The 26024-nt window shown below is 48.8% G+C and overlaps 1 protein-coding gene and 1 long non-coding RNA gene across 5 annotated transcripts in view; one reads left to right on the top strand and one right to left on the bottom strand.

The window, feature by feature from the left end:
* The window catches only part of USP44 (ubiquitin specific peptidase 44), a 567333-nt gene that overhangs the window by 52754 nt on the left and 488555 nt on the right, over window positions 1-26024 (top strand). The gene's annotated exons all lie outside the window — the stretch shown is intronic.
* The window catches only part of LOC138514360 (uncharacterized), a 116843-nt gene continuing 111743 nt past the window's right edge, over window positions 20925-26024 (bottom strand). The window contains exon 3 of the long non-coding RNA XR_011281916.1: window positions 20925-22820. This is a non-coding gene — a long non-coding RNA (uncharacterized lncRNA). The remainder of the gene's footprint in view (window positions 22821-26024) is intronic.

Below are 26024 nucleotides of genomic sequence, written 5' to 3'. Positions count from 1 at the left end.
CTCACCACTTCCTCTAGAGCAAAGAACTCAGGTGTGATATCAGAAGGGCAAAGTCCACTCCTTTCAAGAACAGTGATTGACCATTAAGGCAGGCTTGCTTTAGTCCAATCACCTGCGGGATTTTGCCTTTTAAAGTAGGTGTCTCCCACCACTTCTTAGATCCTCGCAAGACACTGGAGGTTCACTCTGGAACTTCACCTGCGAAGAACCACTTCACTATCACTTCACCGATTTCCATCTTGCCGTGGTGTTCCCAGCACCCACCAGTAAGCAATTCAACATCCAGCATTGCAATTTTCTACCTCCCCTTACTGCCACCACATACCGGTGGCCACCACGTCTCACAGCTGTACTTTGAGATCTCACTGACTTTTATGCTCCCTCATACTGCACTTATACCATGATCACCAGCATGCCAACGTGTGCAACGCTGACTTTACTTCCCTCCCACTGCTGACTTCACAATGGATAGCCAACTATGTTGTCTCGAAGCTAGGTGTGCTTTCAAATCTTGCATCCCCCATTTTGTGCTGTACTTGTGCCCTTTGGTAAATTCAAATCTAGGTGTGCTTTCAAATCTGTGCACCTTCTTGCCTTCCTAGGCTGCTAGGTCACCTGGTGAGTTTGCCCGTGCATTGTGCCACTCCACTGTCAGTTTTTCCTCCATCTCAATGGCACTCTCCATACCCCCTCAACTATTCTAACTGCTACTCTATCACCTATCCCTCCTCCTTCACGAAGCCTGAAAGAAAAAAGTTTTAAAAAGATCTCTTGCCGTCTAATCCCAGCCTACCTGTTGCTGACACCTACGCAAGTACTACTTCCAGACAGACTATCACCAATATCCTCTTCTCTGTCCCCTCTCCAGACTTTTGGACCTACCACTTGATCTCTACCCTCTTCCCTTTTTCCCCTTCTCCCATTAATGGTAGCACTCGATGGAAAGTACTCTTGGCGTACTTCTCATCCTCGCAGTGCACCACTAATGTCTATCATAATGGCATTGTCATGGTGCAGGGTCCTCGACCCAATCTTTTTCTCTTTGACCATCACCTGACGGCCGTCATGAACTTCCCACCTTCTCCTGCTACTACTCATTCCTCTCACTCTTCACCTCCATTACCACCTCCGACAAGCGTACCACCCCTGTGTACCCTTCCTCGGAAAACCTTCAAAAGGTGCTGACCGGCTACACTTAGCCACTCTGAACACCCACTCTGCTGTCATTCTTCTGACATCTGCCTCCTTCTTGACTTTGATCTCGACACCCTCGCTCGCACCAAGACTTGGTTCAATGCCCGCTCAGTCACTACTTTTGACTCCCTCCTCCCTGATGGCTACAAGATCCTCCCCAAACCTCAGCCCAACCAATCTGGTGGAGGAGTAGCCCTGATCTTTCCTGAGTGAGTCCCTACCTCTCTCATAACCACCCAGCCCTACTCCTCCTTTGAAAGTCTTGTCTGCAAGCTTGGTGTCCCTCTGACTCTCTCTCACCCTTGCCACTATCTATAGGCCCCCTGGCCCTGTGTCTGTTTTCCTTTCGGAATGGGCTCACTTCACCTCCTCTCTTCAGACCTCTACCTCTAAACTCCTACTCCTTGGAGACTTCAACATCCACCTTGATTCCACTGTTCCTGCCTCTTCACTCTTCTGTGATCTCTGTTCCTCTCTCTCCCTCACCGTTCTCCCCTCCGGCCCAACAGACTCTGCCGGCCACACTCTTGATGCCTTCATCCCTGCTGATCTCCGGCTCTCCAATACTCTCACTACCCCTCTCTCCTGGTCTGATCACGCTCTCCTCTCTTCTCATCTGTGACCATTCGGCCCCCTGACTGAGCCTCCACCCGCACTGACAGCCTCCTTTGCAGTCATCCGACCAATGAAATGAGTGACAGATGCTGCGTTTGCCTCCACCCCTTCATCCCTCCTCCTGACTCTCCCACTGACTCTGTCCTTGCCAACCTTCATCCTGCTATCACAATCACTCTAAACATTGTTGCCCCTGTCATGAGGATCTGCCTGAAACCAGCCTCCAGGTGTAACTTCTGGTACTACTCCGATCTAGCCGCTCTGAAACGCAAGTGCAGAACTGCTGAACGGAAGTGGCAGACCTTGGGCAATATACCGTCCAATATGCGCTCCAAGAAGAGGGCCTCATCCAGGCCCGTGTCTCTGGAGCCTCTAACAACACAGCTGAAATCTTCAAGATCAGCAAGGAACTAGCCAATCCAACTGTAGTCTCCACCTCGCCTCTCCCCACAGGCCCTCTGTTCAGCCCTGGCCTCCTATTTCACCTCTAAAACCAGGACATTCAGACCTCTCTCCTCTTCCCCTTCCTCCATCCCTCACCCTGCCCCCGGCCTCTCCAAACCACTCTCTCCTCCTTCTCACCTATCTCAACAGATGAGATCTCTAGATTAGTCTGCACTATGAAGGTCTCATCCAAACAGGTTTCTCCTTGTTCTTCCAGAACCATTAAGGACAACATCTCCTGCCTCGCACAAGCTTTTGCTGACTGCACCCACTCCTTAGCCTCTGGCTCTTTCTCTTCATCTCTCAAGCACCCCTTGTGCACCCTCTCCTAAAAAGCCTTCAGCTGACCCTGTGTGTCCGGCTAACTACCGCCCTATCTCCACTACACCTTTCCTCGGGAAACTCCTGGAGAAGTTGGTCTTCCCCCAACTGACCCAACATACTGAGCTTGTTGGTTGTTTACAAAACCACCAATCTGGATTCCGATCATCCAGAGGCATGGAAACTGCTCTCCTGAACACCAGCGAAGAACTGCTCGTACACCTTGACTCTAAATCTTCGGCTGTTCACATTCTCCTTGACCTCTCTTCTGTCTTTGACACAGTCAACCATTCTATTCTCATAAAGCGGCTCCAAGATACTCTTGGTATCTCAGACAGAGCACTGGACTGGTTGACCTCCTTCCTCTCTGCCCGCCCCCCTCAGGTTCTACTGGGCTCCTTCTCCTCCTCCACCACCACTCTCTCTACATGTGATGTTCCTCAGGGCTCTAACCTCTTGCCCTGACTATTTAAAATCTACCTTGCACCTCTTGCCCACCTGATTTCTGCATTCTCTCTTCATTTCCAGTGTTACGCAGATGACACACAGCTCTTTCTCAAGCTCCCTTCCTCCTCTATCATCCTGGACTGCCTGTCTACTATCCAGTCCTAGTGCACCTCCAAAGATCTTTGTCTTAATGCCAGTAAGACTGAAAGTCCCCTATTGGGACACCAATTCTTCTCTTCCCTCCTGCTCCTTGTCTGCCCTCTTTGGACTTTCCTCCTTCTCCTTCCACTGCAGCCAGAAACCTTGGTGTCATCTTCGACTCCTCCCTCTCCTTCACTCCTCACATCTTTGACCTTGCCAAGAAGGCCCACTTTCAACTTCACCTCTTTAGAGGCACTCTCCCTTTCCTCACCTTTCACCCAGAAGCTCAATGTCACTAGAGCTGTGGTCCTCTCCATGCTGGATTATTTCAACAGCCTCTTTCTCAACCTACCTCTTTCTTCCCTCCGCCCTCTTCAACAAATCCAGAATAGGGCTGCAATACTTATCCTTGGCCTCAAGCCCAGGGACCGAATCTCTCCAGCCCTAAAATCTCTCCACTGGCTCCTGGGTGTCGCAAGGATCAAATTCAAGGCCCTTTGCATCATCCATAGGGATGTATAGGGCCTAGGAGCACGCTACATGCAACTCTCTCTCACTAAATACTCTCCCTCCAGATCCCTTTCCTCTTCTGGCTCCAACTCCCAGCTGGTCAAACGCTTCTGCAAGCAGATAAGTGGGGGCCGATTTCTCTCTTTGCCTAGCTCCCTCCTCTGGAACAGTCTCCCTCTCCTTCTTGAACCAGATCACCTCAAGTTAATCAAACTCAAGACCTTTATCTTCTCCATCTCCTTCTCGCGCTCCCTCCCTTGCTAACGATCCCCACTGCCGCCGAGTTTGGCGGCCCAGTCCCTCAAGAGCACAATAGGGTCCGGGCCACTTGCCTAAACGCCACCAGCCTCCACCCCCAACCCCCTGCACTGCCCTCTGGGACAGACCTGCTAGTTGGGTTGTCTCAGCCCTGCACTTACTTGATGGGCGTTAGACTTGGTTTGGCTTGGGTTGACTCCGCCTTTGCACTTACCTGTTGCCTCCACAGCAGGCACCTCTGGTACTCCCCCACCCCCCCCGGGGGAACCTTTAGCACTTACTCTCCATCCCCTACCCCCCCCCTTTTTCTCTGCACTTGCACGTTCTGAATGTCACAAGGCTTAGTAGGACCGCTGTTTGCTTGTTTATTTATTCATTTCCATTGTATTTGCTCTCTTGTTCCTTTGTTTTGGCTTGTGGCGCTTTGAAACACTGTCTTGTTGTATAAGCGCCATATAAATAACCAATACATTAATAAAACTCACTGGACGGCCTCTGGGAAAGTTGCACTTTTCAAAGCCCTCAGCGTGAGATGAAGAAGGAGTTGCCCAAGGCAGACGCGACATCCATCCCTTACCCACTCCCAGGGCATTGGGGGAAACCTTTGCTGTGGACCAGGACCTGTTACTCTGCACCGGATTCTCCTAAAACTGGGAGAGCAGACCCTGCACAGAACCATCCTATTCTCAAGACCTTCTGTGTGGGCTTCACAGTAGCCAGAGGACCGTACCTGCTGAAGAGCCCTGTTCTGCTGCAACAAACGGTTGCTCCGTATTCACTGAACCTTGAATGATAGAAGACATTGACACTGGTTTTTGCTCTCCTCCACCAGTCCGAACTATTTCTTGCACTTCAAACCAGCATCATGCCCTGGCTCAGCCCATCACCTGCTAAGCCTGAATCCACTGCACAACGTCGGGACCCAGTCCGAACTGCTGGAGAGACACACGTCGACTCTAGCCAGGGGTGAAAACCATGGCTTAACCCAGCTAGCCTTCGAACAACCGCTTCACCAACCCTCCCAAGATCACCATTTTAATGACTGTCAGCCATAGACTTGAACCCCTGGAGTGTCATGCACCAACCCCTCCCAGCTGCTAGAGCCCGAATTGGCATAACCCAGCTGTGACGAGATCCTGGGACTGCCCGACCTGCATTGTAGAGAGCCCCCCCCCCCCTTCGACGGCAGAAAGCGACTGCATTCACCCCTGCTCGACGCCCACTTGCTGCTTGGGCCCACATGATCCAACGGGCCTGAACTGAGCTTGATCCACTGGCATCAACATTTGACAAAGAGTTTGACATTGTGAACCCACCAAAGAACCAAAACAAGGAAGGTTGACCACTAACTGCCCCCTTGGTACATTTGGGCCCTAGAGACTCATTAAGTCACTACTACAACCTTCTTTTACCCAAAGACATATTTTTTGTGGTTGGTAATTTGATGATCAGTTCTGTATTCACAATCAGATTGCCACTTTCTTCAGTCTGTTGCATTTTCTCTGTCTTTCCACGTGGGTGGGTTTTGTACAGTGTTTTCTATCTAGTTAACTTGCAGATGGTGTGTTATATTCCAGTCTCGGGAGGATAGCTCAGGGGCAACATGCTCGCCTTTAAAGCAAGACGACACAGGGTAACACAGGTTCGATCCCTAGGTCCACGCTTAGAAACCTCAGGGTATTAAGCGCATTATAAATAACCTATCATATCATATTGAAGTATATCTATTTTTATAGAACCTTGATTGGACATTCCCTTTTATTCTGGACTGTTATACTTCGCTGTTTGGATTGCTACTGGATCACATTCACACCCCTCTTGAGAGTATAGCCTTCCCTCGGTCCACGTTACCACAAAGGGCGAAGGAGGTATATCTCTTAACTGTGCCTGTTTTACTTTTATGATTGCATTCGCTCTTGGTCTGTAGAAGTGTGAGGGCTCATTGGGCGTTGTTATGTCTACTCATCTTTTCACTCCTGTAGAGCAGAATCCAATTCATCTCACTCAGACCTTATATAGTCATGATACTAACTTTATTGTTAAACCAAGAGAAGAGATGGTCACTTTGCATTGATTGCCTCCTTGGGGCTATTGGAACCCAGGCCACTACACAATAACGTCGGGAATGTGACAGTGAATTGTGGTTTGATTAGGATTAGTTGGAGTGTTAGTAATTTGAATAAGGGTAACGCAAATTTGACACACATCTTTCTTTCTTCTATAATGCTCTAGCTGGTGACCTTTTTCTGGCTTTGACACTGCATGCAACAGTTCATTTGGTGAGTGTCACACGAATACCAGTGACAAAAAAGTTGCTGGGGTTGCGGCTTCAATCTCACTGTCTGAACACGTTAAAACTATTTTAGGATGCTATAAAGCCCCAATGCAAATATTACAAGACCATATCAAGGAAAATAGGAAGGGACTAACAAATAAGGCTGTCTTGCATTATAGAGGTAATCATAAGCATACCAACGACTAGAAAAAAAGAAATGCGAAGAGATTGTTAATACAAGATCTGCCCCAACTTGCTAATAACCTGAATTGCGCGCACATGCTTCGCAAGACAGTTAAGAATCGGAAGGCCACTTATAACAAATGGCTGAGAATGCACCGTAAGCAAAACCTTTAAAAACAATGGCAGGCCTTGATTATGGTCTGAAGTAGTAATTATATTTAAGGGTTCTGGAGTGTTGTAAAACCTGCACATACAGCAAGGGCAGTGCCTCCCAAGGAAGACTGGGAAAAATAAATACGGGACACAATCGGGAAACTGGTCCCCTCAGTGTTTGGGGTTCCTGATATCACTGTGCACGGATCATATATGGGCGACATCGCTACGATTATCACCATTATTAAATCCTTAGAAAATTCCCCGGCTCCTGGTCCCAATAGCGTCTGTAATGATACTGATTAAAATGAATTCGCTTTGAAGGGCTCAAGTGTTACACGTTCTTTCCCAGGAGATAAGCAGGTGTGGTACTTTCCCATCCTCGTGGCTTAAAAGCAAAATCACACCTGTATTTAAAAAGGGAAGCCAAAGTGAACCAAAGAGTTACAGAAGTCTAGCCATTTTGGATATTCCGTCAAAGATATTTGCACAAATTCTATTGAAGAGTTGAATAGCTTGATTTTTACTAATAATATAATTCCCTTCAATCAGACGGGATTCCGGAAGGGTCTGGACACTCATGTTAATTTACTAGCATCGACATCTACAGTTCAGTTTGCTTGGTGGATACTAAAACAAACTGTCCATGTTGCCTACATCGACTTCAGGTCAGCATTGGACACTGTACAGCGGGCAGTCCTTTGGCAGAAGTTGAGAGCGTGGTATCCCCATGGCCTCATTTAAAATGATTATTTCACTCCACCGTAATACCAGTGTTACAGTTAGGCTTTCCTCTGTTAGGGCTCCCACTAACACCATGCCATACTTTATGGGACTTACGCAAGGTTGTATATTGGCCACTGTACTTTACCTTGCTGATTTAATGCATGAAGCAAATTCTAGGAACAGCTATCCCATCCCCTCCCCCATTGGGAACTACGCATATCTAATGGCTCGGATATGCTTAGAACATAGTTTTACTGGATTATGCTGCAAATGGTCTCCAACAACAACTGACCAATTATACAACTACAAATGGGCGTTCCATCAATGTGAATAAATAAAAAATTATGATCTTTAATGCAGGGAAGGAAAGACCCACTCAGTTTTATCTGGAAGATTGGTTCTCATGATCTTGAAACTGTATTTATTGGTTATTTGTAAGGCGCATAGACAACAAATGGTGTTTCAATGCACCACAAGACATAAAAAGGGGAGGGGGACAGGGGAGAAAGATATGACTACCTGGTCGTAGCTAGAGATGAAAAACTGACATGGTGCCTGCAGCTAAAAGAACTAGAGATAAAATTACACCATCAAATTGGGGCAATCACGAGATTTGTCAGAGGCCATTGTGGATAGACCATTGACTCTCTCTTGAAAGTATACAAGGCAAAGACCCCCCCCTGTCATTTTGTATGGCACAGAAGTATGGGGTCATAACGTGCTGCCAACATGTCGTGCCTTAAAACCCTCACTAATAGTCCAAAACATTTACCAGTAGATTATCCCTATGCTAAATTTGGCCCAAATGGTATTGTTAACCAACTCAAGATGCACCAGGCCTCCTTCTGCCGGAAATTGGTAAATAGCCCTTAGAATTCCCTGTTGTGGTCTTAATGGAGATTAAGAGCTTTATGTATTTTTGAATTAAGACGCTACTGGAATTGTATTTATTGTTGTCTTGAGAATGCTTTTTGATATAATATTCTATTTGGTTTATGTACAATAGTACTAGCAGCCTTTGCACTTGCACTTCACGGACTTTATGATATGATATGATAGGTTATTTATAACGCGCTTAATACCCAGAGGTTTCTAAGCGCGGACCCAGGGATCGAACACGTGGTGCTCCCTGTCGTCTTCTTTCCAAGTCGAGCACACTGCTGCTGAGCTATCCTCCCGGGACAATTATATTTGAACATTGGTATTGCATTCGGTTAGGTACTTCTAATGTAGACACATGGGATTAGTGGTATTTGCACCTCCACTTTACTAGTCTGCTATTTGGATGATTTATATTTGTCTTAAGAATTATATTGCGGTCATATATGTGTTTATCAACATTGTATTCAACTCGTTTTGTAATGAAATAATGGTCTGTATGAGTGAACATAGATGTTTTTAAAATAATGGTTGCTCAGTGGTTTCAGGATTCACCTTGCAGTGAATGCAGCCGTGAACTGGTTGCATGTTTATTTTTACAACCCGCTTTGGCATTTTTAATACTGTTTACACTTGCAATTTCAGCTTCTTTAAAAATTGTTGATTATTTTCTACACAATATTTCACTGTTATTATGCATTTGTAAATAATATTAAGATTATTACATCTAATTTATATGTGCTACAAGTATTTATGCTTTTTGAAATATATCCTACATTGTAGCTGTCATTTTATATAGTGCCTTTTACCATTATTATAGTCTCAATGCGCTGGTGGTGGGAACACCCGTTCGGAACAAAGTCCATAGTGTTGGAAGTCATGGAGTTAGATTAGAATGCTGTGCATTTGGCCAAACAAGGCTTAGCAGGGCTGGCCAGGCTCTGATAGAGACCGACCCATGAGGTCAGGCATGTGGATGGGTGCTGAGAGGAGTCAGATGGCTTGAGTGCTAGAGACTCGCTATCTGTTCAGCGTGCCCACATTTGTCATAGGTCTTTGCTGCATACTGATGTCACAGGTTTTGAGGCGTAGCCTGGTGTAAGTAGGCGGAAATTATGTGACCAGCGTGACTGAATTTGTCATAGTCGCTGCTGTATTCTGATGTGTGCGGGTAGCCATGCCTTTGGTCAGTGTCCACTGGAGTGGTGCATTATACGTACCTAGCAGATTCGGTGGTGATTTTTTGTAGTTGCGCCCGATCAAGCAGTGGCTTCCTCCGTCGATTCTTGCGGCTGTGATAAAATGGTTAGCGACAGTCAATGCTTCAACGAATTATAACTAGAGGAGCACAGGCTATACTTACAGGCTCTTCTAGGTGGACAGCCTGGCGAATCTACCCAGATATTGTGCGCTTACTGAACCTTCTCAATTGGTACCTTACATGGGCGGCCCACCCATCCATGCACAATACCCGCCCATACCTCAAGTCCTGTCAGTGCGGTTTCAGGCTAGTTCTCGATTGTCTTCCATGATTAATGCACGAAAAAACCCCACATGGCCTTCTCGCACCCTCCCATGACAATTCCCTGAAGTACATCCCAATCTGTCCCAGTGCAATGATTGTGATTCTATCATAACCACTTTGAGTGTGATTTGCCTTTTTCTCGTACATGGCAGGTGCAGTGACAACTCAATCCTGTGACATTTCATTGTGTGTAAAACAATATGAAGGCCTGTGTATCAGCTGGTGGTGCTTTTGGGAATTAGGGTCATGATTGGTGTTTGATAGTGTGTGTGTGTGGTCTGGGCCGCGTAATAACAGTCAGCACCGGCAGGAGCTGCCAGGACGAGCCACCATGAAAACGGCCAGTGCCACATGGTACTGAATGTTCAAATGCTCGGATTGGGAATTGGAAGGTTATGGACGGGTTTCAAGATAATGCAGTAAACAGCCAGGTTTTGAGGACTGTTTTGAAGTAAAGGTAGTCCTTGGTGTGGCAGATGTGCAGAAGAAGTGTCCCAGACGGTGGGAACTGGGAGAGGGCTGAGCCACCAACTCTGGTGGAGTGGTAAGGGGGAATAGCGAGGAGGAGATCGGAGTCCGATCAGAGGTTTCTAAGGGGTTGTTAGTGGATTATATATTTCTGTAGGAACTATGGTCCTGTATTATGAAGGGCTTGGTGTGTGATGCACATGGCTTTAAAGGTTTCTCTTAGGCTGATACGGGGTCAGTGTAGAACTCTGAGAACGGGTTATATGTTCTCAGGGCACAGTCTGACTGCTGAGTTTTGGATTAGATGGCGTTTCCTGAGCTGGCGTGCTGGGACGCCAAGATGGAGGGAGGTGGCATAGTCTAGGCGGGAAATGATGATGGCCAGTAATGCAGAGAGACTTTGAGAATAGGCGAGAAAAGGAAAGATTTGGTTTAGGATGCGTAAGTGTAAGTGGCAGGTTCTAGATACAGAGATGATGTGTTTAGAAAGAGAGATAGGTCGGAGTCCATGGTGCAGCCAAGAATTTTAATGGAGGTGGTACTCCCAGGGCTTGTGGCCATGGTAAAGGTTGCACAATCAGAGCAGTTTTGCTGCGTACTAGGATTTCTGATTTCCCCGGGTTGAGGATTAGGTGGTTGGTCATCATCCTCAGGTCGATATTCAAGAAGCGAGGTCGGGAATTTTGAAAATGATCTGGGTGTTGTCTGCATAATTGTAGTAGGTAAGGTTGTGAGAGTGGATGAGAGCTGGTGGGCTTAGGTAGATGAAGAGGAGGGGTGAAAGGGAGGCTCCTTGTGATAAAAAACAACAACGCCAATATGGCGCTGGTTGTGTGCTTTGAAATTTATAGATCTTTATTCGCAGCCTACGGTACGTATATCTCACACCACTAGCGTGGACACAGGCCGCAGGCACGGCCAAGCATCCATGCATGATAGAACACGCCTACGGCTAAGCACATCCGGCCTACTGCACACATAGCCGTCCAGACTGAAACACCTGACTTACCTGAACCCCTCTGCCACTAGCATACAGCGACCACCATCCAAAAGGAATCTGGTATAGCTGGCCTCACATAGACTCTCTCACCAATAGCAATCTATCGCCATCCCTCAACAGCATCCACCCATATGTCTGACCTCTCTGGGGCTGCTTAAATCGAGCCTTGCCAGCCACCCAAGTCCTAGAACAGCAACATCCACACACACAACCCCTAAGCTAATCCCCCTAGAATTTCCATCCACATTGACTACGGTCACCAAGGGCGTTCAACCAAGGAAAACGCGCATTGAGGCCACACAAGTGGAGAAAGAGTGCTATATAAATAACTAAATACAATACAATACATGATTGCGGAGGAAGAGGAAGTGACCAGTGTGTATTTTAAATATGTTGGAAGCAGTGATCATTGTATTGCATACAAGTCTGAGGAAGTCCTTTTGACCACCACTGCTCTCCTCCTACCACTACTACTGCTACTCAACATCCAGCACTACTATCCGCTCACCACCACTGCTCTCCTCCTACCACTCCTCTCCTCTCACCACTACTACTGCCCCCACTACTGCTACGCTACTTCCGCCATTACTATCCTTTCACCACCACCACTGCTCTCCTCCTACCACTACTACTGCTAGTCTACACCCAGCACTACTATTCTCTCACCACCACCACCACCACTGCTCTCCCCCTACCACTACTACTGCTACTGTACATCCAGCACTACTATCCTCTCACCACCACCACCACCGCTCTCCCCCTACCACTACTGCTAATCTACATCCAGCACTACTATCCTCTCACCACCACCACTGCTCTCCCCTACCACTGCTACTCTGCATCCAGCATTACTATCCTCTCACCACCAGCACTGCTCTCCTCCTACCACTACTACTGCTACTCTACATCCAGCACTACTATCCTCTCACCACCACCACTGCTCTCCTCCTACCACTACTACTGCTACTCTACATCCAGCACTACTACCCTCTCACCACCACCGCTCTCCTCCTACCACTACTACTGCTACTCTACATCCAGCACTACTACCCTCTCACCACCACCGCTCTCCTCCTACCGCTACTGCTACTCTACATCCAGCACTACTACCCTCTCACCACCACCACTGCTCTCCTCCTACCACTACTACTGCTACTCTACATCCAGCACTACTATTCTCTCACCACCACCACTGCTCGCCTCCCACCACTACTACTGCTACTCTACATCCAGCACTACTATCCTCTCACCACCACCACTGCTCTCCCCCTACAACTACTACTGCTACTCTACATCCAACACTACTATCCTCTCACCACCACCACTGCTCTCCTCCTACCACTACTACTGCTACTCTACATCCAGCACTACTATCCTCTCACCATCACCACTGCTACTCTCCTTCCACTACTACTGCTACCTAACATCCAGCACTACTATCCTCTCACCACCACTGCTCTCCTCCTACCACTACTACTGCTACTCTACATCCAGCACTACTATTTTCTCACCACCACCACTGCTCTCCCCCTACAACTACTACTCTACATCCAGCACTTCTATCCTCTCCTCACCACCACTGCTCTCCCCCTACCACTACTACCCTCTCACCACCATCACTGCTCTCCCCCTACTGCTACTCTACATCCAGCACTACTACCCTCTCACCACCACTGCTCTCCCCCTTCCAGTACTACTGCTACTCTACATCCAGCACTATTATCCTCTCACCACCACCACTCTACTCCTACCACTACTACTGCTACTCTACATCCAGCACTACTATCCTCTCACCACCACCACTCTCCTCCTACTACTGCTACTCAACATCCAGCACTACTATCCTCTCACCACCCCCACCACCACTCTCCCCCGACCACTACTACTGCTACTCTACATCCAGCACTACTATCCTCTCACCACCACCACTGCTCTCCTACCACTACTACTGCTACTCTACATCCAGCACTACTACCCTCTCACCACCACTGCTCTCCTCCAACCACTACTACTCTACATCCAGCACTACTATCCTATCACCACCACCACCACTGCTCTCCTACCACGCCTCTCCTCTCACCACTACTTCTGCCCCCACTACTGCTACACTACTTCCGCCATTACCATTCTCTCACCACCAGCACTGCTCTCCTCCTACCACTACTACTGCTACTCTACATCCAGCACTACTATCCTCTCACCACCACCACTGCTACTGCTACTCTACATCCAGCACTACTATCCTCTCACTACCACCACTGCTCTCCTCCCACCACCACCACTGCTCTCCTCCTACCACTACTACTGCTACTCTACATCCAGCACTACTATCCTCTCACCACCACTCTCCTACCACTACTGCTACTCTACATCCAGCACTACTATCCTCTCACCACCACCACTGCTCCCCTCCTACCACTACTACTGCTACTCTACATCCAGCACTACTATCCTCTCACCACCACCACTGCTACTGCTACTCTACATCCAGCACTACTATCCTCTCACTACCACCACTGCTCTCCTCCCACCACCACCACTGCTCTCCTCCTACTACTGCTACTCTACATCCAGCACTACTATCCTCTCACCACCACCACTGCTCTCCCCCTACCACTACTACCGCTACATCCAGCTCACTATCCTCTCACCACCACCACCACTGCTCTCCTCCTACCACTACTACTCTACATCCAGCACTACTACCCTCTCACCACCACCACTGCTCTCCTCCTACCACTACTACTCTGCATCCACCACTACTACTGCTACTCTACATCCAGCACTACTACCCTCTCACCACCACCACCACCACCACTGCTGCTCTCCCCCTACCACTACTACTGCTACTCTACATCCAGCACTACTATCCTCTCACCACCACCACCACCACCACTCTCCCCATACCACTACTGCTACTCTACATCCAGCACTACTATCCTCTCACCACCACCACTCTCCCCCTAGCACTACTGCTACTCTACATCCAGCACTACTATCCTCTTACCACCACCACTGCTACTCTCATCCCACTACTACTGTTACTCTGCATCCAGCACTACTATCCTCTCACCACCACCACTGCTCTCCCCCCGACCACTACTACTGCTACTCTATATCCAGCACTACTACCCTCTCACCACCACCACTGCTCTCCCCCTACCACTACTACTCTACATCCAGCACTACTATCCTCTCACCACCACCACTGCTCTCCTCCTACCACTACTACTACTCTAAATCCAGCACTACTACCCTCTCACCACCACTGCTCTCCAACCACTACTGCTACTCTACATCCAGCACTACTATCCTCTCACCACCACCACTGCTACTGCTACTCTACATCCAGCACTACTATCCTCTCACCACCACCACTGCTCTCCTCCTACCACTACTAGTGCTACTCTACATCCAGCACTACCATTCTCTCACCACCACCACTGCTCTCCTCCCACCACCACTACTACTCTGCATCCAGCACTACTATCCTCTCACCACCACCACCACTCTCCTATTACTGCTACTCTACATCCAGCACTACTAACCTCTCACCACCACCACTGCTCTCCCCCTACCACTACTACTGCTACTCTACAGCCAGCACTACTGCTCTCCTCCTACCACTACTACTGCTACTCTACATCCAGCACTACTATCCTCTCACCGCCACCACTGCTCTCCTCCTACCACTACTACTGCTACTCTACATCCAGCACTACTATCCTCTCACCACCACCACTGCTACTGCTACTCTACATCCAGCACTACTATCCTCTCACCACCACCACTGCTCTCCTCCTACCACTACTAGTGCTACTCTACATCCAGCACTACTATCCTCACCACCACCACTGCTGCTGCTGCTCTCCCCCTACCACTACTACATCCAGCACTACTATCCTCTCACCACCACCACCACTGCTCTCCTCCTACCACTACTACTGCTACTCTACATCCAGCACGACTACCCTCTCACCACCACCACTGCTCTCCTCCTACCACTACTACTCTGCATCCAGCACTACTATCCTCTCACCACCATCACTACTACTACTATTGCTACTCTACATCCAGCACTACTATCCTCTCACCACCACTGCTGCTGCTCTCCCCCTACCACTACTGCTACCCTACATCCAGTACTACTATCCTCTCACCACCACCACTGCTCTCCCCTACCACTGCTACTCTGCATCCAGCATTACTATCCTCTCACCACCAGCACTGCTCTCCTCCTACTACTACTGCTACTCTACATCCAGCACTACTATCCTCTCACCACCACCACTGCTCTCCTCCTACCACTACTGCTACTCTACATCCAGCACTACTACCCTCTCACCACCACCACTCTCCTCCTACCACTACTACTGCTACTCTACATCCAGCACTACTACCCTCTCACCACCACCGCTCTCCTCCTACCGCTACTGCTACTCTACATCCAGCACTACTACCCTCTCACCACCACCACTGCTCTCCTCCTACCACTACTACTGCTACTCTACATCCAGCACTACTATCCTCTCACCACCACCACTGCTCGCCTCCCACCACTACTACTGCTACTCTACATCCAGCACTACTATCCTCTCACCACCACCACTGCTCTCCCCCTACCACTGCTACATCCAGCACTATCCTCTCACCACCACCACCACTGCTCTTCTCCTACCACTACTACTGCTACTCTACATCCAGCACTACTATCCTCTCACCACCACCACCACTGCTCTCCCCCTACAACTACTACTCTACATCCAACACTACTATCCTCTCACCACCACCACTGCTCTCCTCCTACCACTACTACTGCTACTCTACATCCAGGACTACTATCCTCTCACCATCACCACTGCTACTCTCCTTCCACTACTACTGCTACCTAACATCCAGCACTACTATCCTCTCACCACCACTGCTCTCCTCCTAACACTACTACTGCTACTCTACATCCAGCACTACTATTCTCTCACCACCACCACTGCTCTCCCCCTACAACTACTACTCTACATCAAGCACTACTATCCTCTCACCACCACCACCACTGCTCTCCCCCTACCACTACTACCCTCTCACCACCATCACTGCTCTCCCCCTACTGCTACTCTACATCCAGCACTACTATCCTTTCACCAACACCACTGCTCTCCCCCTACCACTACTGCTACTCTACATCCAGCACTACTACCCTCTCACCACCACCACTGCTCTCCCCCTTCCAGTACTACTGCTACTCTACATCCAGCACTATTATCCTCTCACCACCACCACTCTACTCCTACCACTACTACTGCTACTCTACATCCAGCACTACTATCCTCTCACCACCACCACTCTCCTCCTACCACTGCTACTCAACATCCAGCACTACTATCCTCTCACCACCACCACTGCTCTCCCCCGACCACTACTACTGCTGTTCTACATCCAGCACTACTATCCTCTCACCACCACCACTGCTCTCCTCCTACCACTACTGCTACTCTACATCCAGCACTACTACCCTCTCACCACCACTGCTCTCCTCCAACCACTACTACTCTACATCCAGCACTACTATCCTATCACCACCACCACCACTGCTCTCCTACCACGCCTCTCCTCTCACCACTACTTCTGCCCCCACTACTGCTACACTACTTCCGCCATTACCATTCTCTCACCACCACCACTCTCCTCCTACCACTACTACTGCTACTCTACATCCAGCACTACTATCCTCTCACCACCACCACTGCTCTCCTCCTACCACCACTACTACTCTGCATCCAGCACTACTATCCTCTCACCACCACTCTCCTATTACTGCTACTCTACATACAGCACTACTAACCTCTCACCACCACTCTCCTACCACTACTACTGCTACTCTACATCCAGCACTACTATCCTCTCACCACCACCACTGCTCCCCTCCTACCACTACTACTGCTACTCTACATCCAGCACTACTATCCTCTCACCACCACCACTGCTACTGCTACTCTACATCCAGCACTACTATCCTCTCACTACCACCACTGCTCTCCTCCCACCACCACCACCACTGCTCTCCTCCTACTACTGCTACTCTACATCCAGCACTACTATCCTCTCACCACCACCACTGCTCTCCCCCTACCACTACTACTGCTACATCCAGCACTACTATCCTCTCACCACCACCACCACTGCTCTCCTCCTACCACTACTACTCTGCATCCAGCACTACTATCCTCTCACCACCACCACTACTACTACTGCTACTCTACATCCAGCACTACTACCCTCTCACCACCACCACCACTGCTGCTCTCCCCCTACCACTACTACTGCTACTCTACATCCAGCACTACTATCCTCTCACCACCACCACCACCACCACCACTCTCCCCCTACCACTACTGCTACTCTACATCCAGCACTACTATCCTCTCACCACCACCACTCTCCTCCTACCACTGCTACTCAACATCCAGCACTACTATCCTCTTACCACCACCACTGCTACTCTCATCCCACTACTACTGTTACTCTGCATCCAGCACTACTATCCTCTCACCACCACCACTGCTCTCCCCCCGACCACTACTACTGCTACTCTATATCCAGCACTACTACCCTCTCACCACCACCACCACTGCTCTCCCCCTACCACTACTACTCTACATCCAGCAGTACTATCCTCTCACCACCACCACTGCTCTCCTCCTACCACTACTACTGCTACTCTACATCCAGCACTACTACCCTCTCACCACCACTGCTCTCCTCCAACCACTACTACTGCTACTCTACATCCAGCACTACTATCCTCTCACCACCACCACTGCTCTCCTACCACGCCTCTCCTCTCACCACTACTTCTGCCCCCACTACTGCTACACTACTTCCGCCATTACCATCCTCTCACCACCACAACTGCTCTCCTCCTACCACTACTACTGCTACTCTACATCCAGCACTACCATTCTCTCACCACCACCACTGCTCTCCTCCTACCACCACTACTACTCTGCATCCAGCACTACTATCCTCTCACCACCACCACCACCACTCTCCTATTACTGCTACTCTACATCCAGCACTACTAACCTCTCACCACCACCACTGCTCTCCCCCTACCACTACTACTGCTACTCTACAGCCAGCACTACTGCTCTCCTCCTACCACTACTACTGCTACTCTACATCCAGCACTACTATCCTCTCACCACCACCACTGCTCTCCTCCTACCACTACTACTGCTACTCTACATCCAGCACTACTATCCTCTCACCACCACCACTGCTACTGCTACTCTACATCCAGCACTACTATCCTTTCACCACCACCACTGCTCTCCTCCTACCACTACTACTGCTAGTCTACACCCAGCACTACTATTCTCTCACCACCACCACCACCACTGCTCTCCCCCTACCACTACTACTGCTACTGTACATCCAGCACTACTATCCTCTCACCACCACCACTGCTACTGCTACTCTACATCCAGCACTACTATCCTCTCACCACCACCACTGCTCTCCTCCTACCACTACTAGTGCTACTCTACATCCAGCACTACTATCCTCACCACCACCACTGCTGCTGCTCTCCCCCTACCACTACTACTGCTACATCCAGCACTATCCTCTCACCACCGCCACCACTGCTCTCCTCCTACCACTACTACTGCTACTCTACATCCAGCACTACTACCCTCTCACCACCACCAGTGCTCTCCTCCTACCACTACTACTGCTACTCTACATCCAGCACGACTACCCTCTCACCACCACCACTGCTCTCCTCCTACCACTACTACTCTGCATCCAGCACTACTATCCTCTCACCACCACCACTGCTGCTCTCCCCCTACCAATACTACTGCTACTGTACATCCAGCACTACTATCCTCTCACCACCACCACCACTGCTGCTGCTGCTGCTCTCCCCCTACCACTACTGCTACTCTACATCCAGCACTACTATCCTCTCACCACCACTGCTCTCCCCCTACCACTACTACTGCTACTCTACATCCAGCACTACTACCCTCTCACCACCACCACTGCTCTCCTCCTACCACTACTACTGCTACTCTACATCCAGCACTACTATCCTCTCACCACCACCACTCTCCTCCTACCACTGCTACTCAACATCCAGCACTACTATCCTCTCACCACCACCACTGCTACTCTCATCCCACTACTACTGTTACTCTGCATCCAGCACTACTACCCTCTCACCACCACCACCACTGCTATGCCCCTACCACTACTACTGCTACTCTACATCCAGCACTACTATCCTCTCACCACCACCACTGCTCTCCTCCTACCACTACTGCTACTCTACATCCAGCACTACTACTCTCTCACCACCACTGCTCTCCTCCAACCACTACTACTCTACATCCAGCACTACTATCCTATCACCACCACCACTGCTCTCCTACCACGCCTCTCCTCTCACCACTACTTCTGCCCCCACTACTGCTACACTACTTCCGCCATTACCATCCTCTCACCACCACAACTGCTCTCCTACCACTACTACTGCTACTCTACATCCAGCACTACTATCCTCTCACCACCACCACTGCTCTCCTCCTACCACCACTACTACTCTGCATCCAGCACTACCATTCTCTCATCACTGCTCTCCTCCTACCACTACTACTGCTACTCTACATCCAGCACTACTATCCTCTCACCACCACCACTGCTCTCCTCCTACCACCACTACTACTCTGCATCCAGCACTACTATCCTCTCACCACCACCACCACCACTGCTCTCCTATTACTGCTACTCTACATCCAGCATTACTAAACTCTCACTACCACCACTGCTCTCCCCTACCACTACTACTGCTACTCTACAGCCAGCACTACTACCCTCTCACCACCACCACTGCTCTCCTCCTACCACTACTACTGCTACTCTGCATCCAGCACTACTATCCTCTCACCACCACCACTGCTCTCCTCCTACCACTACTACTGCTACTCTACATCCAGCACTACTATCCTCTCACCACCACCACCCTACATCCAGCACTACTATCCTCTCACCACCACCACTGCTCTCCTCCTACCACTACTGCTACTCTACATCCAGCACTACTATCCTCTCACCACCACCACCACTGCTGCTCTCCCCCTACTACTACTACTGCCAATCCAGCACTACTATCCTCTCACCACCACTGCTCTCCTCCTACCACTACTACTGCTACTCTACATCCAGCACTACTACCCTCTCACCACCACCAGTGCTCTCATCCTACTACTACTACTCTACATCCAGCACTACTACCCTCTCACCACCACCAGTGCTCTCCTCCTACCACTACTACTCTGCATCCAGCACTACTATCCTCTCACCACCACCACTACTACTGCTACTCTACATCCAGCACTACTATCCTCTCAACACCAACACCACTGCTGCTCTCCCCCTACCACTACTACTGCTACTCTACATCCAGCACTACTATCCTCTCACCACCACTGCTCTCCCCCTACCACTACTGCTACTCTACATCCAGCACTACTATCCTCTCACCCCCACCACCACTGCTCTGCCCCTACCACTACTACTGCTACTCTACATCCAGCACTACTATCCCCTCACCACCACCACTGCTCTCCCCCTACCACTACTACTGCCACTCTACATCCAGCACTACTACCCTCTCACCACCACCACTGCTCTCCTCCTACCACTACTACTGCCACTCTACATCCAGCACTACTACCCTCTCACCACCACCACTGCTCTCCTCCTACCACTACTACATCCAGCACTACTACCCTCTCACCACCACCACTGCTCTCCTACCACTACTACTGCTACTCTGCATCCAGCACTACTACCCTCTCACCACTACCGCTCTCCCCCTACCACTACTACTGCCCCCACTACTGCTACTCAACATCCAGCACTACTATTCTCTCACCACCACCACTGCTCTCCTTCTACCACTACTACTGCTACTCTACATCCAGCACTACTATCCTCTCACCACCACCACTGCTCTCCTCCTACCACTACTCTACATCCAGCACTACTATCCTCTCACCACCACCACTGCTCTCCTACCACTACTACTGCTACTCTGCATCCAGCACTACTACCCTCTCACCACCACCACTGCTCTCCTCCTACCACTACTACTACTGCTACTCTACATCCAGCACTACGACCCTCTCACCACCACCACTGCTCTCCTACCACTACTACTGCTACTCTGCATCCAGCACTACTACCCTCTCACCACCACCACTGCTCTCCTACCACTGCTACTGCTACTCTACATCCAGCACTACTATTCTCTCACCACCACCACTGCTCTCCTCCTACCACTACTACTGCTACTCTACATCCAGCACTACTATCCTCTCACCACCACCACCACCACCACTGCTCTCCTCCTACCACTACTACTGCTAGTCTACATCCGGCACTACCATCCTCAAACCAGCACCATTGCTCTCCTCCTACCACTACTACAGCTACTCTGCATCCAGCACTACTATCCTTTCACCACCACCACTGCTCTCCTCCTACCACTACTACTCTACATCCAGCACTACTATCCTCTCACCACCACCACTGCTCGCCTCCTACCACTACTACTGCTACTCTACACCCAGCACTATCCTCTCACCACCACCACCACCACTGCTCTCCTCCTACCACTACTACTGCTAGTCTACATCCGGCACTACCATCCTCAAACCAGCACCATTGCTCTCCTCCTACCACTACTACAGCTACTCTGCATCCAGCACTACTATCCTTTCACCACCACCACTGCTCTCCTCCTACCACTATACCACTACTACTCTACATCCAGCACTACTATCCTCTCACCACCACCACTGCTCGCCTCCTACCACTACTACTGCTACTCTACACCCAGCACTATCCTCTCACCACCACCACCACTGCTCTCCCACTACCACTACTACTGCTACTCTACATCCAGCACTACTATGCTCTCACCACCACCACTGCTCTCCCCCTACCACTAATACTGCCCCTGCTACTCTACATCCACCACTATCCTCTCACCACCAATGCTCTCCTCTCACCACTACTACTGCTACACTACATCCAGCACTACTATCTTCTCACCACCACCACTGCTCTCCTCTCACCACTACTACTCTACATCCAGCACTACTATCCTCTCACCACCACCACCACCACCACTGCTCGCCTCCTACCACTACTACTCTACACCCAGCACTATCCTCTCACCACCACCACTGCTCTCCCACTACCACTACTACTGCTACTCTACATCCAGCACTACTATGCTCTCACCACCACCACTGCTCTCCCACTACCACTGCTACTCTACATCCACCATTACTATCCTCTCACCACCACCACCACTGCTCTCCTCCTACTACTGATCTCCTCTCACCACTACAACTCTCCTGCCACGCCACCCATTCTCTCCAACACACCCTTCTTTCACTCTCACAGCTGCTTCACAAACATGTAGGTTGTGTGGTTGCGTATATCCTCTGGCACTGATCTGTCCTTCCTGGGCTCCTCTTGCGGTTGCCTTGGGTTCACTGCATCCTGGAGGGTGGTTGTTCTTTATGGACGTCCCAGTCTTGAATAATGTGGCGCAGTGGCGGGGCACAACTTGGTCTCACGTGTTCACCAGGTTGTCTGCTGCTGATGCACTGTAAGGAACAGAAAGAAATTGGCGAGCATTGTTAGAAAGAGGCATGGTGTGAGACAAAGGTATACTGCTATAAAGCATGCAGGCAGCAGGGCATGGGGTATAGACTGGGACCCTCCAAACTGCCACCTTCTCCCTCAGAGCCTAGCCTGGCTCTGAATTACTTTGTGGCAAGTCTCCCCCCTCTTGACCAGGCCAGAGTAGTGGCCTTTTCACAACTGTAAAAAGGAAAATATTATTTACCTTCATCACAGCAGACACCACCACATAGACATTAGAAATGCAAAATCTCATTACTATTCTGAAAGCCTCTCCAGTGCTAGCAACCCTTTGAGAGAGGCTTTCAAAACAATTGCTTAATTCTGCAACCCTGCATCGTTGTCAACTTACATCAAACCTTCCGTCTCCCTTTGCAAGTCCATGGCTAACCATTTATTTCTCAAACCAGGAAATTTGGAGCAAGCTATCGGCTCTTCATATCAATATGCCACACTCCAGCAACCCCAACTGAAACTTTGCTAGGTTTTAAACTTCAGAGGAATTCCACACATTAGTGTTAGGAAGTGGGTGCATTGTCAGGTGCTCCTTCACATCCCAGTCTCCCTGTAGCTTTCACAGCTCTACTACTAACTACCTTAGTATCAGGCTCTGCTAAGGACATCATCAGTACTTCCTTCTTGTCCAGGATCCTTCCTCAGGATTTCAAAAAAGTTTGCTTCAAACAAACATATCAGGACTGGACCTTACAAAACGTAACAACTTTAGGGCAATACCAACCAACTGCAAATATCAACTGAAGAACATATTGTACTTGATCCAACTCAAGCTGGTGAGTCAAGGATCAAGCACAGCCCTGAATCACTCCTACTCTCCATATGGAATGACACGAATTTAAATAGTGACCAGGGAAGTGCTGAAGTGCTTATTTTCATGATATCGATGCTGCGTTTGACACGCCTGATCGCAACTTTTTGGACTACTGCCTGGTCAATTCAGGTATCCGGAAACGCACGCTGAAATGGACTAGCGTCTCTCTTAAAAAGAAATTCAAAACATGTTTACATTCAATCCTTTATTTTTGAAGCTAAAGAATGTCTCTTCGGAATCCCGCAAGATTCCTCTCACTCTCCTTTTCAGCCTTCTTCTATCTCTCCTTCCTTCTTTCCTGCAATCAATTAATGTTTCTTGTCCCAATTATGCAAACGACGCTCAGCTGATCATTAAACTAACACCAATATCACATAGTGCATTAGACTAATTGATGACTGGGTGGTGTCTAACCACCTATCCCAAACCCTAAGAAAACAGAGATCACAATCATGGCCAAAGCATCTTTGCGGCACTTTCCATTATCCTCTCAGGCCAAAAATGTAAGTATATTCAATGACTGACCGGTGACTTTGATCAATGTCGTCAGACAATCTTTTTGTCATCGCACAACCTTAAAAAGAATATGTCCTTTCCTAGCATTCCCTCAGAGATACACAGACATTATTGCCATCATCCTTTCCACAAAATAAGACTACATTGACAATCTACCCGGGGGCTCCATCCTGTCTAATTGCAGGTGGCTCATCATTCTCTATTCTCGCATCCCAACTCTGGAATTCCTTGCCACATACGATCAGAGCAATCCAGTCATTTAAAACCTTTGAAAAGGGGATCAAAACATGTTTTTTCACATACTAATTCTTTAACTCACAATCGTCTCCTTTTCACCACTTTAATTGGTACTTTTTAACTGACCCACTCTCAAACTCCTCTAAAGAGCTCAATTAAACTGATTTCCCCCTGTACCTGTGGCTTCCCAAATCTACAACTCAAACCTCAGATTCTTCAAAACAACACAGACAGAATAGTCACTAGTACTCCATACATAGCTCGCTCATATCACTCTTGCTTTATGCCAGTGGTTGCTGCCAAGCTAAAGTTAGGACACAAATGTATTCACCGCTCTGTCTCTAAATACTTGTGTAAAATAATTATAAAATACATGCCTTACCATTCCCCATGCCCAGCAAATTTCCAGATTTAAACTACTTTTGGCAAGTGGTAGAAGCTTTTCTGTTCCTGGCCCTAGAACAGGGAACAATCTCCCTCTAGAAATAAAAACTATGTAATCTTCAGTGGTATCACAAAGTTCTGAAAATGTAACTTTCCTTCACTAAGACCGTGAGTTGGCTACTTAGGGATGCCATCAGTGCTCTAATGCCCTAGGGTCCCTAGCACTTTATACAAATTGCTAACATACCACAACATCTTTTGAAATCCCTTTGTATAGGTGGTTTGGGTGTGTACAATTGTTTCATAGTGTACAGCATCTTCTGAAAGTGCGTGTGTGTACTGTGTGATAGGTTTGCAAGCAGTGTGTGCACAATTTGTGTATGCAAGAGATGCACTGGTGTGCATGAGTGTGTCTGAGATAGGACTTTGTTGTATACTGATGTGAACATCTGTGTGTGTTTGGACAATGCACGTGTGGTGCGTTCCCTGTGCATGAATGTTGTGTGTGGGTGTGAGGATATTTTGGGTATATGCAGGCAAGCCTTCAGAGAATGAAAGTCCAGCTTGTGTTGTCTTGCTATTTGAGAGATGATGAAAAATAATTGATTAATGGTGTCAGGTGGAGAAAATTCCACAATAAAATTAAGATCACAATAGAAGGGAGCATGTGGAAGAGACTTTCTAGCAAAGTAAATTACCTGGTCATGTCCTGGTGTTTCCTGCTAACCTTGAAGAAATCATGCTCGAGAAAATCAGTCAAACTCCGACCTTGCATGCCTGCTGTGTAGTGCCCTTTCCACCGACCACTGAAAGCAGGTAATTTAAAGCTCCAGTTCTGAGACAATGCATGTACATTGCCTGCCTTCCACTAAAGAGGGAGCCCGCCGACACGCTAGGATGTCGCATATGCCCAGGAGACGTTGAAACCTAAATTTTGAAACCGCTATACAAATCGATGATTCAATCGCTATATAAATGATATTTGGAACCATGCATACTGAATCGGAGGAGAAGAAAAAGTTACTTACAAACTGTAACATTCTTTCGACTGGATGTTCCTCTCACATATTCCTCATGTTTGATAAATCCACTTCCAGCTTGCTGGCCCTGGAAAAATGTTTCCCAGTAGGGGGTGCTGCACGTCGGTATCCCTCGAAGTCCTCTGGATCAGCGCCAACGTCATCATAGGTATATATGTATT

Source organism: Ambystoma mexicanum, chromosome 12, assembly GCF_040938575.1.
Source record: "Ambystoma mexicanum isolate Mex_15411 chromosome 12, UKY_AmexF1_1, whole genome shotgun sequence".
Lineage (NCBI taxonomy): Eukaryota > Metazoa > Chordata > Amphibia > Caudata > Ambystomatidae > Ambystoma > Ambystoma mexicanum.
The sequence above is the reverse complement of the archived record's forward strand: the minus strand, read 5'-3'. Positions and strand labels throughout refer to the sequence as shown.